This window comes from Mixophyes fleayi, chromosome 9 (assembly GCF_038048845.1).
Source record: "Mixophyes fleayi isolate aMixFle1 chromosome 9, aMixFle1.hap1, whole genome shotgun sequence".
NCBI classification, from domain to species: Eukaryota; Metazoa; Chordata; class Amphibia; order Anura; family Limnodynastidae; genus Mixophyes; species Mixophyes fleayi.
In genome coordinates, this window is record NC_134410.1 from 96,744,040 (window position 1) to 96,754,658 (window position 10,619).

Consider the following 10,619-nt stretch of genomic DNA (forward strand, 5'->3'; position numbering starts at 1 on the left):
GCTTTTCGCCACACTTCCACTGTGCAATCTCTGCTCTGCCATGTGTTGCCTTCCATTTGCCACAAACTTAAACAATCATCATGTCTAGTTCTCACTTCTGTTGATCTAATCAACCATACTTTTTCTTTTACATTATTTAGTACCTCTGCATTAAAATTCCCTATTGTTGGGAAAGGCCTACCACAATCCTCGGTCATCTTGACCCACGTGTCACAATACAACGTTGCGTATGCACCATATTTCTTACACATGAGAAATCTTGCTGAATCAATAAGGCCTTCCTTAGGCAGTACATTGGCCATCTCTAGCGTCTATACCGCCCTATGGTATATATACATTCAGTGTAACAGAGTGAACACTGCGGATGATGTGGCTTGCTTCTATAGTTCCAGACTTCGGGTGGGTCCAGGGTAAACAGGTCATAGGCTAGTTCAAACTAAAGAATCCAAAGGTGGGGGTGATCTCTCCAGGGGATGTGCTCCTTTGTTCCCGCCATAACTCCAGTTACAACTAGTCTATTAGCATTTTATAGTCAGCATCATATTAAAGGTTTATTCCTTAACATCAATAACTAGAGTATGCAATGTGCGATCTCTTCGCCGAATGCACTGAACAGCTGCTGATGTAAAGGGAATTAATATGATATCAGACATGACACATTTCCTATACATATAATCATAATATATAAACTAATAATAAACTAAATGCTATTTGCTTATAAATCACTGTAGAATAGATTCAATATGAATATGAATTATATAAATAACTAAATGTTGTAATGCGAGTGTGTACGTGCATATTTTACCGTGCGATCGCAGTATGCCACGTGTCGACCAGTAAAACAATATTAACCAATATACTTTCGTTTATCCAATTAATACGACTTTGACACCTTGGATCAAGCACAGTCGCCAAAATGTAGTGATCCGAGTTCAAGATTTTAATATCTCTTGGATCATTGCGAAGCGAATTAAGTACTCGATCTACAAGGCCAACATACTTTGCGGAATTGCTTTCTTTCATCTCCTCCTTCAGTTTGTCAAGCTGCTTTTCCAATAGTCGAAATTAAGGGAATGACTTGGCTCAAGCTAGCAGAGTCTGAACTCCCTTCACACGTCACGACTTCAAATGGTTTCAGGTCCTTGCACAGCACAGAAAGGATTCCCCACTGTGCAAGAGTGAAGTACATTCCCCCTCCTTTCCCAATGTCATGGCTTGTGCAATACGCTTGGATGGCTTTGCGCTGTTCCTCCATCCTCTGAAGCATGTACAGGGTGGAATTCCACATTCCTAACACCCCATATCCTGGGGAGAGTCCAAGGGGTAAATTTAAAGCGACGCTGTCTTGCAAAGCGAAGTTTCCCTTTACAAGGCAGCGCCGCTTTAAATTTAAGCGCCGAAGACGCCGAACTCGTGGCTGTTGAAGAAGCCGGAGGTTAATACATTTACCCCCAAGTGGTATAAGCCATGTATCAATGACATCTTTTAGTTTTCGTAACAAATTATCAGCTGTATGCCTGTTAGTGAAGCCGGTGCTACAAAGAGTAGCCTGCCTGTGACAAATGTTAAGTAGTGGTGTACATGCTGCTGCTGTTCCTGCTGGTGAAGGCGAATGACCAACCCAGGGGGCTGTCACAGTTATATAGTCTTTGGTTTGTCCACTTCCACTTGTCTACATATCTGTGGGTAAGTGTAAAGTGGGCAGAATGGAATTTTTGAACTCAATTACTACATTTTTACAAACTTTTTGATTTAGTTGCGGAATAGCTTTACAGGAAAAATTATGTTGCAATGGAATTTTGTAACGGGGACACAACACATCAATTAACTGGGAAAAGCCAGCTGTGTTTATTGTGGATATTGAACGCAGATCTAACACTAGCATAGTAGCAATGGCGTCTGTGATCCGCTTGGCGACTGGGTGACTGCTGTCATATTTGCTTCCCCTAGCAAAAGATTGTTTTACAGTTAATTGTTGTAATGTAGTACTGCTCTTTTTCTTGGCCTTCTTATTGGAGGAAGATTCACCCCAGCAGCAGCAGTGGGACTAATGCTTAAACATTATTCAGACGAATCTATCATAGTGCAGGAGTCATTGAGCCTTACCAAGTGGGATGCAGGGCTAACTCCCATCGCTACTAAGGATATTTATGAGGACAGTGTTGTGGGTGTAGATTGTAGTCATAGGGATGTAGGTGACAGAAGGTTCCTAGCTGATGATGGAGTGCTTGTAATTTTTTTTCCATCACTTTCAGCTCCTCCCAACACCTTGCATGAACTCTCGTCAAATGGCGTAACATGGATGAGTGTCACGGCTCTGAGGGTGTTTTGCAGATCCCTTGCCTCTATTATAGAGGATGGTGGAGGCCAGAGCCGTCTTTCCCATTGGGCACAATGGGCAGGTGCCCGGGGGCCCTGCAGCCCAGGGGGTGCCCGTCGGAGGAAGCAAAAAAAAAAAAAAAACCTGAAAAAAAAGAAGACAATACTTACCTTGTGGTCAGCTGGTGATCCGGCTCCCTCCCTGGTCTCCTCCTCTGTCCTTTAATTTGAAGGACACTGGATTGATGACTTTCAAAATTTTATACGGTCCGATGAATCGAGGAGCGAACTTCATTGAAGGAACTTTAAGACGAATGTTCTGGGTAGATAACCAGACTTTATCACCCACTTGTCTGCTGCTGTCTTATAGTGGGCAGAATTTTTCTTGAGTTGGGATATAACCAGGTAGAAGAAAAGTTCCGCAGGAGTTCTGTGGCAGCAGGAACATGGGTGGGAGAGAGGGCTGAAAACTTGGGCAAATTAGGGTGTAACCCATATACAATAAAAAAATGGAGTAGAAGAAGTAGATTCATGAAACAAGTTATTATGAGCAAACTCTGCCCATGGTAGGAGATCCATCCAGTTTTCTTGTGAAGCAGAAGAGAACATATGAATAAAGGTTTCAAGGTCTTGATTTACTCTCTCTGTCTGCCCATTAGATTGTGGATGATATCCGGATGAGAAGTTGAGCTGGACTCCTAGTGCCTTACACAAAGCTCGCCAGAATTTGGAGGTAAATTGCACTCCTCTGTCAGAAACAATCTCTTGAGGGCACCCATGCAGTCGAAAAATTTCTTGGATGAAGTGTTGCGCCAGAATAGAGGAAGAAGGCAAGCCCACAAGTGGTACAAAATGAGCCATCTTTGAAAAGCGGTCCACCATGACCCAGACTGTATTATGACCTCTACTGGTAGGGAGATCAGTTATGAAATCCATGCTGATGTGAGTCCATGGTTTGGAAGGTATAGAAAGGGGTAACAGAGGTCCCATAGGAGCCAGGCGAGAAGATTTGTGCTGTGCACAAACATCACAGGAAGCAACAAAGTCCTTAACATCACCACGAATGGATGGCCACTAATAGGAGCGGCAAATTAACTTGTAGGTTTTCTAAAACCCTGCATGGCCAGAAAATTTAGAAGCATGGTACCAACGTAATAATTTCTTCCGGAGTGTTTTTGGAACGAAAAATTTACCAGGAGGAGGAGATTGAGACACAGTAGAAGCTAGCAAGTACTTAGGATCCAAGATGGGGCAATTAGTAGATGGATCTGAATCTGCTGAAATATCAAAGGCTCGAGACAAAGCATCCGCTCTTTTATTCAAATGTCCAGGTTTAAAAGTGACATGGAGATTAAAACGAGAGAAAAAGAGACCATCGAGCTTGCCGAGGATTGAGACATTGTGCCGTTTGTAGATACAGCAAATTTTTATGGTCAGTGAAAAACGTTACTACATGTTGAGCCGCTTCCAAGAGGTATCGCCATTTAGATAATGCCAACTTCATAGCTAGTAATTCTTTGTCACCGATGGTGTAATTTTGTTCTGCTGGTAAAAACTTTCGAGAGAAAAAAGCACACGGCAACAGGTGGTTGGTATTTGACCGTGGGAAGAGGACTGCTCCAACACCAACTACTGATGCATCCACTTCTAAGAAGAATGGTTGTGAAAGATTTGGTTGTTGGAGAATGGGCGCTGAAGAAAAAGCCTTTTTGAGATAAGAGAAAGCCACTAAGGCCTCCAATGGCCACTTCTTTGGGTTAGCCCCTTTTTTGGTGAGGGCTGTAATGGGAGCCACTATGCTGGAGTAATTTAAGATGAACTGTCGGTAGTAATTTGCAAAGCTTAGAAAGCATTGAATGGCTTTGAGTGTAGCTGGCAGCGGCCAGTCTAGAATGGAGTGAACCTTTTCTGGATCCATCTGTAGACCCGATCCGGAAATGATGAAACCTAGAAAAGGAATAGAAGCTGCTTCAAACGAACATTTCTCCAACTTGCAGTACAGATGATTCCTGCGAAGCCTAGTTAGTACTTCGGCCACGTGCTCCCTATGAGTATCCAGAGTCTTAGAAAAAATGAGAATATCGTCTAGATACACAACAACGTAGGAGTAGAGAAGATCCCGAAATATCTCATTAATAAAACTTTGAAAAACTGCTGGGGCATTACAAAGTCCAAATGGTATCACCAAATATTTGTAGTGGCCATCGCGGGTATTGAAAGCGGTTTTCCACTCATCTCCGGACCGAATACAAATTAGATTATAGGCACCTCTGAGATCCAGCTTTGTGAAAATCTTAGCTCCTTTAATTCGGTCGAATAGCTCGGTAATCAGAGGAATAGGATAGCGATTCTTGATGGTCACCAGATTAAGGCCGCGATAGTCAATGCAGGGACGAAGCAAGCCGTCTTTCTTCTTTACAAAAAAGGAGCCAGCCCCAGCTGGTGAGACAGATGGTCTGATAAAGCCTCTTTGGAGGTTATTTTTGACATAAATGGACATAGCTTCAGTTTCAGGTTGAGAGAGAGGATAAACTCGACCTCTAGGTGGAACTTTGTCAGGAATTAATTCTATGGGGCAATCCCATGGACGATGAGGTGGCAGAGTCTCTGCACAAATTTTATCAAAGACGTCAGCAAATGATTGATATAGAGGAGGTAACATAGAAGGAACTGATGGTGAAATGACCTCGGAGGAACGGAGTGGTCTTACTTTGGGTAAACAATCTGAATGGCACCGAGAACCCCAGGATAAGATCTCAGACGTATTCCAGTCTAGTTGTGGCGAGTGGAGTTGGAGCCATGGAAGGCCCAGGATGACTGGGGATGAGGTACAAGGCAATATTAGGAAGGAGATACATTCAGAATATAATGCTCCTACACCGAGGAGAAGAGGCTTGGTCCGGGTACGAATCACCCCTTTTGAAAGCTGAGATCCATCAATAGCTATAATGATGACAGGAGTTTCTAAAGGAACAAAGGGAATGGACCATTGAGTAACTAGACCTTGCCAAATAAAGTTCCCGGCAGCACCAGAATCGATTAAAGCTTGGGTAGAGTGTCTTTTAGAGTCACATAGTAGAGAAACAGGAATGGTACAAGCAGCAGAAGAGGAGGTTTCTTCAAGCCCCAATCTGACCTCCCCAGAAAAGATCAGGGTTTGGCGCTTCCCGGCTCTTGTGACAAGAATTTAAGAAGTGACCCGAGTCACCAAAATAGATACTTAACTTGTCTCGGCGTCTGCGGTCACGTTCTTCAGGGGTCAGCCTGGATCTCCCAATTTGCATGGGCTCATCAATTATAGAAGAATGTGAGACAGGATGTGGCATGGGCCCATGGATTAGACGACGAGCTACCTCCTTCTCCACTGTTCTCTCTCTGAAGCGTAGATGCACTTTATTACATAACAATATTATGGCATCCAGGGTAGTAGGAAGTTCATGGGCGGCTAATGCGTCTTTTATGCAGTCAGATAACCCCTGCCAGAAAGCAGCCACTAATGTTTCATCGTTCCAAGACAATTCAGAAGATAAAGTGCGGAATTCAATGACATATTGTGCCACTGAATGATTTCCTTGGTGTAAACGGAGTAAAGCCATGGAGGCGGAGGAGAGTCGGCCAGGTTCATCAAAAATCCGATGGAACGTCAACAAAAAGGATGCATAATTAGAAAGAAGCGGATCATCCCTCTCCCACAGTGGGGAGGCCCAGGCTAAGGCTTGGCCATTTAGTAGCGAGACCATATAGGCCACTTTAGCTCCATCAGTGGGAAAATTTTGCGGTTGAAGCTCAAACTGAATTGAACACTGAAAGCCACGACATAATTTAGGGTCTCCATCAAACTTGGCTGGAGTAGGTAACCTGAGCGTAGAGGAAGTCACAAGGGAGGCCTGATGTCCCGAAGGTTGCTCAGGAGGAGAAACAGGCACTGCTGGTTGATTTGTTTGAAGCGTGTCCAGACGCCCAGCAAGTGTCTGTAGACATTGTAGCAACTGACGCTGTGCATTGTCCTGCTGTTCAACTTGAGCAATTAGATGCTGTAGCATATCCTTCGCAGAAGGCTCCACCGGGGGATCAGACATTTAGGCCCGTTCTTACTGTTACGGCTCTGAGGGTGTTTTGCAGATCCCTTGCCTCTATTATAGAGGATGGTGGAGGCAGAACACAATAATACTCTTAGGATAAGTTCACGGCTTACAAGCATCAATAAAACACAGGAAAAAGTAGTAGTACTGCAACGTATTATATTGAATGTTGGTACAACAGGAATGCAAGGAATTAGATATATACATTCGCAAAGATGAATACACGGCATTTTGTTGTAATGCAGACATTAATCACATATGCTACTTCATAGTCGGTAACCCTTGGCAACAGCATGAGATGAGATGATATACAGTTCAACGCAGCGATGATAAACAAGAACACTAGGATCCAATAGAGAACCACAAAGCAGATGAAAGTGAATCACTGGTACAGCTTACAGTCCAAACAGAGTAGTATATAGAACTAGCTGATCCGAGAGTAGAGATGACTCAACATAGCAGGTGGTACTGGAAACACTGTAATTCTTATTAAGTAGAACAGCAAGCGTTAAACATCACCCAAGGACTTGGATGAACAATGGCACGTGCAGTAGAATGTTGCCTAGAAGTAGCAGAGACGTGAGTAGTATCTGAACCATGCATGAAACTACAGGTAGCAGGATTCGTTGTAACTGCAATGGTAAGTTCACTGGAGTATGAAGCAAATGAACAGAGACACGTGACTTGAGCCCAAGTACTAGCCACCGGCACAACAAGTAGTTCACAATAACAGTCCAGTAAACAGGTAACAGCAGAGTAAGGATAACCTGTGTCAGACGTAGAACTACAGGTGACAAGTAACTTGATAGTAGCTCTTACAGCGAGATGCAGCGATCTTAGCCAGCCAGACGTAAAGGTGAACCAATAGATAAGGCACAGGTTTAGCAACAACTCACAATACTCGTTCAGCGTGCAGATGAATAGCGGAGAGGAGTTTGCAGCTTGCAGGTGAACAGCAGTGAGGAGTTTGCAGCTTGCAGGTGAACAGCAGTAAGGAGTTCAGTCCAGAGAGCAGGTAACGGACACATGGAAGGAGAGGTATACAGCCAGATCCAAATGCATCCAGAGTAACAGGCAATGAGCCTATAACTTTGGGAGGTTAATATAGTGCTTCAGGACCAATGAGGTTCAAGAGGAGGTCCAGATCACAGTAACCAGGAACACCTGTGAAAGTAATGTCTCTGAGGCAGAAGCAAGCAGAATCATGGTTCTTAAAGGGAAAGTCACAGCGCCGGCACCTAACTATGGGACCGGCGTGTGACAATGAGGTTCCAAGATGGTTAAGGTCCCTCCCTTGACTGACTGTGGCTTGACATACACTACAAATGGCAATACAACTGTTGTCAGGATTTGGGTAGAAATAATTCCACACATAAGAAGTGGCTTTTTTGGTTTTATGCACAGGCATAACAATGGCCTATTTCTGGTCACGTGCCAGAACTGCTGCCACTGGTACAGGACTTACACAAACAACCTCATCCTCATCAACATCCTCATTAGCACCCTCGTCGCCTACACAAATCTCCACCTCATCCTCTTCTAATTCAAAGTGGCATCCTCAATTGGTGTATCACCGTTTATACTCGGGCTGTTCAGGCACACATCAGCAGAAATGCTGAAAAGGCCCTTCTTTATGAGTACACTAACAGAATGGTCACGATTACACATACCCCTCGTGGATGGACTCTCCTCAAGCATTGGTGTCATTTCTGATTCAGAGCATACATTTTCCTCTAATGCCTTACTGTTTTCTTGCAGCTCGGCTTTCATGCGTAACAGTAGTTGTGCACCACTTTTGGACTCCAATTTACTTGGTCTTGCTTGGTCACGAGTGACCTTACAAGAAGATGGCTCAGTAACATTTTTCGATCTGGCACTAATAGAGAATAGGGGGCGAAGGCCTCATTCTTTCTTTGCCACTGCGTGTGTAGAATGGCATGTTGGCAATTTTTTTTTTATCGGCAGTTAACTTTTCTTCAGTTACAGCTCTTTTTCTCTTCAACACGGTAAAAGGTTGTTTTTTTGTGTGTTTTTTTTGCTGACTTAAATAGACTATGTACTTTTATATAGGATTTACCAGATGACGTACAGGGAAGACTTCCATCAGGACTGGTGCCAGCAGCTGCTTGCTGCTCCTGCTCATATGTGGACTGCTGTGAATCCATTTCAATGAGACCCCAAGCACTTGTAGTGCAAATTCAGAAAAATATACTGCTGGTATATAGTATTTTCAACACCAGAAATGGACTTTTTTAGAACTGGGGAATATCTGACACCCCAAACACTTGTACTGCAAATTCAGAAATATATAGTGCTGCTAGATAATACTTTCAGCAACAGAAAAATTGTTTTTTTTAAAGAGGGGAATATCTGACACCCCAAACATTTTTAGTGCAAATTCAGAATAATATAGTGCTGGTATCTAATAATTTCAGCACCAGAAAATAGATTTATTTCACACCCCAAGCACTTGTAGTGCAATTTTCAAAATATATACTGCTGGTATATTACTATTTCTGCAGGCAGAAAATAGTTTCTTGAGGAGGGAATATAACACCCCAAACATTTGCTAATGTTTGCAAAATTGCCTCCTCTATCCTCCTCTCTTCCTGCTGTAAGAAGTACTGCAAGAAGTTCTGTAATAAGTCCTGTAATAAGTGCTCTCTCCCTGCTCTAATGCTGCCTGCGACCTAACCCTTCTCTCTCCCTCTGTCAAATGGCGCTAGATTGCTGTGGAGGCGGGTAATAATGCATTTGAAACATCGCGAGAACCGAGCTCCGAGATCCGGCGATGTCACAATGACGTTTGCCTCGCTTGCTTGCCTGCTCGGCTCGGTATGCCACCAAAACTATCATCCACGCACTCATCATCTCCCGCCTGGATTATTGCAACCTTCTCCTCACTGGCCTCCCCCACTCCCTCCTCTCTCCCCTCCGCTCTATACTCAACGCGGCTGCAAGACTCATCTTTCTCTCACGCTGCTCCTCCTCTGCCTCCCCTCTCTGCCTTGCTCTACACTGGCTTCCCTTCCCCTACAGAATCCTCTTCAAGCTCCTCACCACCACTTACAAGGCTCTCTCCCACTCTACTGCCCCCTACATCTCTAACCTCCTCTCCATACACACTCTGGCCCGCTCCCTGCGCTCAGCCAATGACCACCGCCTCTCCTCCTCTCTTATCACTTCTTCCCACTCCAGAATCCAAGACTTTTCCCGTGCAGCCCCCCTTCACTGGAATGACCTCCCTCGTTCCATCCGTCTCTCTCCTACTTTGTGCTGCTTCAAACGTGCACTAAAAACTCACCTCTTCTGCATAGCCTACCAACCATCTACTTAACCCCTCACCTCCGCCACTCGCTCTCCCCTCTCTCTTCTGGCTCCCCTTGTGCCTGATTCTGTCTACCCGCCTTTAGGATGTAAGCTCACATGAGCAGGGCCCTCTACCCTCCTGTCTCCTCACCTGTTGTTCTGCTCCGTGCTTATTGCAGCAACCTGCCTGGAGTTTCTGAAGTATTTTTATTTTTTGTTTATTGTTCTGTACTGTTTCACCCTGTATAGTCTACTGTTTGTACTGTGTACGGCGCTGCGGAAATCTTGTGGCACCTAACAAATAAATGATAATAATAATAATACTCAGATACCTCAAGTTCGGGCAGTTGCGGTTCTCGGGGGAACCAAGCACGCCCATATCTAGTGAATATAGACATACCATAATTTACATACACAGTATGTTTGACACTTCTTTTAAATGGCAGGTATAAATTGCAAGTGGAGAAATGGCAGCGACTTGTTATCTCATCATTTACAAAGGGCAGAGTGTGATTTCCGGCAATGGTCGGACCCGCATCCTGTATACATTATACAGGCCGCGGGTTGTGGCATTGCCGCCTTAAAACTGGCAATCTCATTCTGCTGTAACTATTGTCAGGAATACTGTCACCGGAAAAGTGACTACCACTGCTGTAAACAGTAAGTACAAGACATTCCCAGTCATGTAGTGCCAGATATTATAGGCTTCATATTTAAAAATCAGTATGTTTTGGAACACCTATAAAAGTGAGCATGAAAATCCTTCAAATGGCAAAAATTCTAAATGTCAGACTGAATGTTAATTCTGCAAATTAAATCTGGGAAGATTAATTTATCTATACTAAGCATTTATTTGTTAATTCTTTCTGTTAAGTTTTTCTTTTCCAATGTTTATCTTTTATATAATTT